This window comes from Nematolebias whitei, chromosome 10, assembly GCF_014905685.2.
Source record: "Nematolebias whitei isolate Nwh7 chromosome 10, NemWhi1, whole genome shotgun sequence".
Lineage (NCBI taxonomy): Eukaryota > Metazoa > Chordata > Actinopteri > Cyprinodontiformes > Rivulidae > Nematolebias > Nematolebias whitei.
Genome location: NC_056507.1, coordinates 5,369,983 through 5,378,460, shown reverse-complemented (window position 1 = coordinate 5,378,460; position 8,478 = coordinate 5,369,983).

Sequence of the window (8,478 nt, the reverse complement as noted above, 5' to 3'; positions counted from 1 at the left end):
AGAATCGCCCCAAAGGTGCAGCGAAGGTGAAGTGTCCCAATCTTTCATTTGAGCAGACGTGTACCTGGAGACAGACAACACACCCATGAGCAGACGGATATAAACGAATAAATCCATAAAAATATGATTTTATAATAAAAATGTAGCATTTTTTTTTATTTGTTGTTCAGCAAATGGCAGATTAAAGACCAACCTGCTGTTTTCAGATGCCTGAAATAAAAACTAGAATGTATTGTATTTAAATTCAAATCAAATTTGTGTCCTTGTTCAGTTGAAGTCCTGTTCACGGTGAGCTGATGGTTCTGGCTTTTTAAAGGATGTTCATAAAAACGTTTTCTCTGTGCGCATTTCTCAGAACCACTTGGCATCTTTCTTTCTGGTCGGCTTTGATTTCTTACGAATGCTGATGCCACGTTATTTTAAGTTTCCAGCCGCCAACATAATTCTATATTCAGAGACTTTGCCGTTGCTGTGGGTTGATAAAGACGGATGGACGTCGTCTCAGGTCGGAGCCCTGTGAATAATTCTACTGAACACTTCTGTCACTCACCCCCGCCGTGCTTTTAGTTGAGTTTATCGTCTAATGTTTTATGGCACTTTGATGTTTTGTGTTTGAAAATCCAAAAATAAAAGTTTTGTATTGCATATTTTTGAAATGAACAAAGTATTCACCATTAAGTGTAATAATAAAAACGGTTTAATCTTTAGTTAATAACCTGTTTATGTGTGTTCTCTGCTGCTGCGTGTGGATGTTCCTGTTTGCAGCAGATACTTATTATTGTCTGTTCTTATGGGCCCAGCATTATTTAAGCTGCACCCCCACCCCCGACAAGACCGTAACAGAGAAACCAAATCAAAGAGGATTTTTTACGGCTTCTCCGGACTCGACATGACCTGCCACTTCATGTGCGTCTGCCTGCCCCCCCAATCCCTCCCTCAGATTCTAAACCTTTTCATCCCATGAATTATGAATTTTGGGCTTGTGCAATATTATACAGTGTTAGTTTTGATAACAATGAATATTGATTGGAGATCTTTAAAAATGCATGAGGGGGGCAGCAGTTCTGCTGAGGTGGCAGATGGATGTTGGCGTCAAAACACTCCAATATTTACCGTTTTATTAGCAGACGCTCTGGTTATTAACGTCTTTATCAACGAGACTCCGTAGGTTTAACCTGTTTGACTTTATTAACATTTTCTTCCATTTTTGTTTGAGTTTTCTGCAACTTATCGAAGAATTCACGTTGTTGTCTTTGTGTGTTTTTATGGATTTATTTCTCGCCATCTTGACCTGAAAGATTTTCTTTTTGTTTTTAAAATTTTTATTTATTCCAGTATTGTGTTTTCTAACTGGACCTTATATTTGGCCTTTGTATTTCCAGATGAAGAATTAATAAAGAACATCAAAAACACAATTGAAATCTACTGGATTATTATTATTATTTTTTAATATATTTAAATCTGTGCATGGATGGATGGAATAATAAGTTTCCAGTCATAAGGCGGTATTAGCTGGAGCTGTTTTCCATTTAAAAGGTGAAAGATTCAAAGACCTGAAGCGCCGAGGGTCGATTCGCCTGTTTAGCATTTCAACGCCCCCAGGGGCCTAATCTGTCTGTGTGCACGTGCACCCTAAAATCTTTGAAATGTATCTTCATCGGAGCAGAGCATGAATTCCTCTCATCTCATTACATTCTGTGAAGGTCACCCTTTGGAGGTGGAATACCTCTGTAGGGTCTGAGCCACACAATCGATAAGTACATTCAGACGGCGACACTGAAGGAGAAAAACTGTTGGCTCTATAGGACTACAGTAGTCCCTCGATACGTCGCGGTTCGACATTCGCAGACTCGTTCTTTCGCAGATTTTCAATCTAAGATTCTATACAACGCACGATTGTCAATTTTAATATTACTCACGTGATTGGGACGGTACGGGATAAAATGTTAACGGAAGTGGGAACCAACAAGTAGGACCAAAAAAAAAGGAAGGATCAAACTTGGTACAGGCGCTGCCATTTTGTAGTTTTCGTTCGTAACACAAGTCATAAGAACTACTGTATTTTCCGCTGTACACGTCGCTCCGCCCTATAAGTCGCATCGGTCCAAATATGTCTAATAAAGTGGGAAAATCCATAAATATGTCACTTCGCCGTATACGTCACATCTATTATGCGTCACCACTGCCACGTCGCGTTTGTTACGCGTCACCGCTGACGACCCGGACATGTGGGCCGGTGTTGTGCCAAATATCGATTGGCTACCAAATGGCGGCTGCGGGAGCGTGCACGGGAGAACTTTAACAAGAACTGAACAAGATTAACACTTAAAAACAATTCGTTTGCTTGAAATTATAGTAAAGATATCTCTGTCTAACTTTTCTTAATAAATGCACTTTGACAGTCAAATATTTCAAAACCCGATTTTGCGGAAGCGGGCACGCACAGAGGGACGAGACCCTTTTCATTTATTCGAAATTTAACAAGATAAGCACCAAAAAAAACACAATTGTTTGCTCAACTTTTATAGTAAAGGTGTTTCTCAGTTGTACTTTTACTTAATAAATGCACTTCAATGGTCAATTCAGCTGCAGTTTTCTGGGGCGGTGCAGCGAAATGAAGCTGATTTGATGGTTGCTCCAAGTAACGAGCTAAACGAAGGTGGTGCTATGGCAAGCCGGTTGTGTCATTAATAGCTGGTGATGATTCTTAGTCATCCAGGACGGTAAATTCAAAAAAGTTCAAGACAAAAACAATAAAGTATAAAAAAGTCCAGTTGTTTTTGTCTTGAACTTTTTTGAATTTGTCATTAATAGCCACTATTACATGACACAACGGCATGCCTTACTACTAGAGTGCCATCTAGTGGCTGAAAATGGTAGTGTTCAATTTTTTTCATTTAAAATTAATGAAAACTGTCATATGTCAACCAAAAATTGGTTTATAAGTATGGGGGGGCGGGAATCCATAAATTCATCGCTTCGGCCTATAAGTCGCAGGGCATGCAAATTATGCAAAATAAATAAATAAATAAAAAAACGCAACTTATACAGCGTAAAATACAGTACATGGCCCAGAAGCCAACCGTGCTTATGGCCGCTGCTTTCTGCAGAAATTCAAAGAACGGCAATGGAGGGAGCAAACAACGAGCGGAGAAACTGATGTGGTAAAAATAGTTTAGCAAAGTTCCAAGTAACGATTTTATCTGTTAAACTCACAAAACTGGCAGGAAAGTTACAAATGATCCTGAAGATGAATTCATCCTTCACAAAATTTTGTAATGCAGTACATATACGTAAATTGCTAAAATGACATGGGTTTAAGAGGTTAGAACATTGCAATAGTGTGGACAGGATTTATAAAGCCTTAAAATAAATATATTGTTCCTACTTGGCGGTTTTTCATATATCATGGGAGTGTGTTGAACGTAGCCCCCGCTATAATCGATTGACTACTGTACATGTGTAAACTGCTGAAACAAGAATCCACCAGCACTGGAAATTATTTTAATTTAATTTTTTAAATGTCCCTTGGAGCACCAGATTAACTTTTAGTGCTTCGTGTAGAAAAGTTTTTTTTAAATTAATTTGCAGACGTCTTCGTTGAACCAGGTGGTTTTCTTTGGGGGTTTCTGACATTTGTAGTAATTAAAAAAAACAAACAACTAATGATGCCTTTCTCCTCGTTTCCTCCTTTAATCTTTTTTTCATTTGTTTCTTGCTTCTGTAATCCTTGGTACAGCCTGCACTTACGTTTAAAGCAGAAACAAAAGTCTTCACTCGTTCTTGTAATCCTTTAAAGTGGTTTAGATAAACGTTTATTCAGGCTTCCTGGAGTTTTAAGTTTTGTTTTGGACTTCGGCTGCTCCACCCCCTTATTTTCAGCCAAGTTTCAGAGAAATGTTTGAAAGCCACTTAACTCTGGCCTCTGGTCTATGAATAATTCAGCTATAAAATGGCCCCTAAACTTAATGAATGAGTGTTTTAAAAGCACAGCAGTCCACTTGGCAAAGGGCCAGTTTTAAATGGGATCTTTAGGTACCAGTCCTTTTATTTACCTGCAGTCACAAAGACGATTTGTTCCCATCTGGGTTCACTCTACAAAAAGTAGCAACAACGACGGTTTAACAGACATTAAAAAAATAATAATATTACAAATACCGAAAGTTCATGTTCAATGATCCAGGTATAAAATCCAACAATTTTCAGTCGGGTCATCTGGACAGTTTCTTTTTTTTTTTTTTTTTTTTTGAGCGGAGACGTTTCGCCCTCCATCCAGAAGGCTTCATCAGTCTGAGGAAACTCCAAACAAAGGCGAGACGTCTCAGCACAAAAAAGAAACCGTCCAGATGACCTGACTGAAAATTGAGTATTCCAAATACTATTACTAATACAAACAGGAAGGGGGATGCTGAGTCGTGGGACTTCGAGGTTGGTCTGTGAATGAGGTCGCCGAGGTAGTTAAAAAGCTCGATGGTGGCAGGACTCCTGGACGAGATCCACCCTGATGTCCTTAAGGCTCTGGATGTTGTGGGGCTGTCTTGGTCAACACGCCTTTGCAACATCGGGGGCAGTGCCGTTGGAATGGCAGACTGGGGTGGTGGTTCTCTTCAAAAAGGAGGGTGTGCTCCAATTACAGGAGCGTCACTCTCCTTAGCCTCACTGGTAAGGTCTATTCAGGGGTTCTGGAGAAGCGAGTCCAATCGTTGGTTGAACCTCAGATCCAGGAGAAACGATGCTGGTTCTGTCCTGGCCGTGGAACACTGGCTCTTTACCCTCACTAGGGTCCTCGAGGGGTTGTGGGAGTTGGCCCATCCAGTCTACATGTATTTTGTGGACTTGGAGAAGGCATTCGACCATGTTCCTCGGGGTACACTGTGTGGGGTACTCTATGACATGAGTATGGGATTGGGGGCCTGTTACGGTCTGGTCGGTCCCTATACAAGCGGTGTGAGAGTTTAGTTCACATTGCTGGTAGCAAGTTGGACCCCTTCAGCGTGGAAGTTGTCACGATTCTGTTCGTAACTTTTATGGACTGAATTTCTCGGTGCAGCCAGTGGGCGGAGGTTTTCCGGTTCGGTGGTCTCAGGATTCCATCTCTGCTCTTTGCAGATGATGTGGTCCTGTTGGCGTCATTGTGACGAGATCTCCAGCTCTCATTGGAGCGGTTCACAGCCGAGCGTGAAGCAGCTGGAATGAGAATCGGCACCTCCCAAATCTGAGGCCGTGGTCCTCGATCAGAAAAGGGTGGATTGTTCTCTTCAGGTCGAAGGTGAGCTTCTGCCTCAAGTGGAGGAGTTCAAGTATCTTGGGGTTTTGTTCACGAGTGAGGGAAGAATGGAGCGTGAGATTGACAGACGGATTGGTGCAGCATCTTCAGTATTGCTGATTCTGTGCTGGTCCGTTGTGAAGCTGAGCTGTAAAACAAAGCTCTCCGTTTACTGGTCAGTCTACGTGCCTCCCCTCACCTCTGGTCATGAACTCTGGGTAGTGACTGAAAGAATGAGATCGTGGATACAGGAGGTTGAAATGAGTTTCCTCTGCAGGGTAGCTGGACTCTCCCTTAGAGAAGTTCAGTTATCAGGAGAGACTCGGAGTAGAACCACTGCTCCTCCACATCGAGAGGAGCCAGTTGAGGTGGTTCGGGCATCTGGTAAGGATTCTTCCTGGTCACCTCCCTAGAGAGGTGCTTCAGGCATGTCCGACTGGGAGGAGACACTGGAGAAGACCCAGGACACGCTGGAGAGACTGAATCTTTGTTATCCTGGGAACACCTTGGAGTTCTCCCAGAAGAGCTGGAAGAGGTGGCTGTGGAAAGAGATGTCTGGACCTCCCTGCTCAAGATGCTGCCCCCGAGACCTGACTTCAGAATAAGTGGAAGATGATGGATGGACAGTATTTTGTCACAGTTTGGCTTTTCTTAAAATGCTGTTGGCTGAAAAGTGACATAGAGAAGATTATTAGTAAAATTACTTGAAAGAGAGAAGATAAAAGCAACCAAAGACCAAAGTTTTGAAAGTTTGGCCTTTTGGGAGAAAAGAGGTAAAAATGGCTACATAAAAAGAAAACTTAACGTTTGCACCGTACTCTTCTCCTGTTGTTGTTTTGGTTTTGTTTGCTTTTGTATTCTTTAATGCCATATTTGAACTGACAGATTTTGTAAGCTTTAATTAGAGGTAGTGTTTTGCTAACTTGGATAAATTAGCAGCATAGATACCTGTTAAGCTCTTTGGACCAATATTTGACTTGTTTTACAGAAATAAAACAGCCACAACCTGCAATTAGTTTAAATAATGAACTTACTCATTATATTCCTTTGTCATGCTTCCTGGTTTTAAACATGCTCAGATGTTTAAGTAAGCTTTTGTATTTTTTGTCATTCAACCTTTATATATATATATACGTTAATCTCATTGAGCCTCCAGGACTCCTTTACAAGAGAGACCTGTATTTGTGGTTACTCGTGCATCAAGTGTTGTGTCTTTTATTCCTGAAGTCAGAAAAGCACACTGACCAGTATTTCTTTTGCAGACTTGTCTTAGAAAGCAGAAGTTAAATGCGACAGACTGCATGTCCATCGTCCTGTCTGCCTGGTTTCCTGGTGGGATGGAGGCGTCCAGCCAATGTAGACAGGAAACTGTCGACACATCAGGTTGGAACAGGAAGAATAACGGCAGCTCTTCTGGTCCAAACACTGACGGATTCTCCTCGGACGTGCTCTAAAAAGCCACGTTCGTTCTGCTCCCATGAATGTTTCATGTGGTTTAGTTGACAGGTGACGAGGGTGACAGTGATATTTTAAACTACACCCCATGTTTTAACATTTTGTGTGTTAGTTGGTGCTAAACGTACATTTGTAGGTCTAAAAAAGTGAGAAATTGCAGAGTTTGCTTCCTATTACAGTTCATTTTACCTCGTGTCTTTTAATCTGGTTGGAAACTGTCTCCCTAAACTCTGCACTTCAGGCTCCCGTTGGTCTTTTATTGAAACCTTCCTCTCTAATCACTGCAGTGACACTGACGCACACATTTTTGTGACTAACCATCCAGCTCTGTCAGGAGTCTCTGCTAATCACAGCATGCCATTGCTCATGCCGACACAATCAGCTCCTTGTCTCCTCGATCAAACCACACAAGTCCTCTCATTCTCTTTCCTGTCATTTCTCGGGGCTCCAGGTCGCAGCTTGTCTAACCTCTGGCCCCGAATGCGGCAGGCTGATGCTGAAATTACACCCCTCCGAAGTCACCCAGTCGTTCACATGGACTGCTGGTATTCGGGGCCCCAGGCTAGTCTTTTATCTTGGGGGGTGTTTGGGGAAGATCTCTGGTCTGGTCTCTTCAAACACTGGAGATAATGGCTTTGGATACATGCGGGGCGGGGATGAGCGGCTCGAGGTGGGGGCAGTGACAAAACTTGAGATATTTCAAACTCACAGATTTGGTGGATCATTTGATATTGATAAAAAAAGAAGAATGATGATAATACAGCCGAACTCGTCAAGTTACTGTAAGAAAATGGATCCAAACCTGAAACTTGATGCGCTACTGGAAATATGGCGCGGTGGTGCCTCCAACTTAAGGAGGCCAATACATAAACATTTACTATTCCACTCGTATTTTTCCAGTAGTTTTGGATTGACAACTCTACCTGCAGCTTTGGAAAAATCCACGCAGGAACAAAAACATCAAAATGTGTGGCTCGCTTGGGAACAAGGCACTTTGACTTTTGGCAGCAGCGCTTGTACGACGTTTTACAAAAATACCTTCATGTGCACCAAAAATGAGATTTGGTTAAAGGAGAGGGGGAAAATCCAGACATCTTTGAAAAACTACAACTCGAACTTCAATCAAAGTTTAAGCGGGTCATGGAAAGACGTTCAGTTTCTCAACTGAGCTCCGCTGTGATGAGGTGTGCGGACGCCGATTGTCTGCACGGTCGTTGCATCTCGTCGTCGTTCAGCTCCTAAAGACGGAGCCTAAAGAAATCTGTTTGCTACGGTGGCCCTAAGGTGTAAATGAACAACATTTGAAAAAAACGGAATTACATTAAGCCAAAGCGGAAGTGACCGGAATCACATTAGAAAAAATAGAATTGCATTTAAGTTAATAAATTATAATAATAATAATAAATAATAATGAAGTTACTAAAGTAAAAAAAAAAAACCTTCCTGTTTGGCTTAATGTGACTCCGTTTTTTCTAACGCAATAATGTTTTTTCAAATGTTCATTTACACCTTAGGGCCACCGTAGTTTGCAGACGTTCTGTTGAGAAAACAAAATAATTAAAAACTGTCATGCAAAAAGTGTAGAAATTTAATTTTAGCTAATGTGTTATACGCACAGCACGGTGGTGCAGTTGGTAGAGCTGTCTCAGTGAGAAGGTCGCCAGATCAAATCCCGGCTGGGGGACCTTTCTGGGTGGAGTTTGCATGTCCTCTCCGTGCATGCCTGTGTTTTCTCCGGGTGCTCCGGTTTCTTCCCA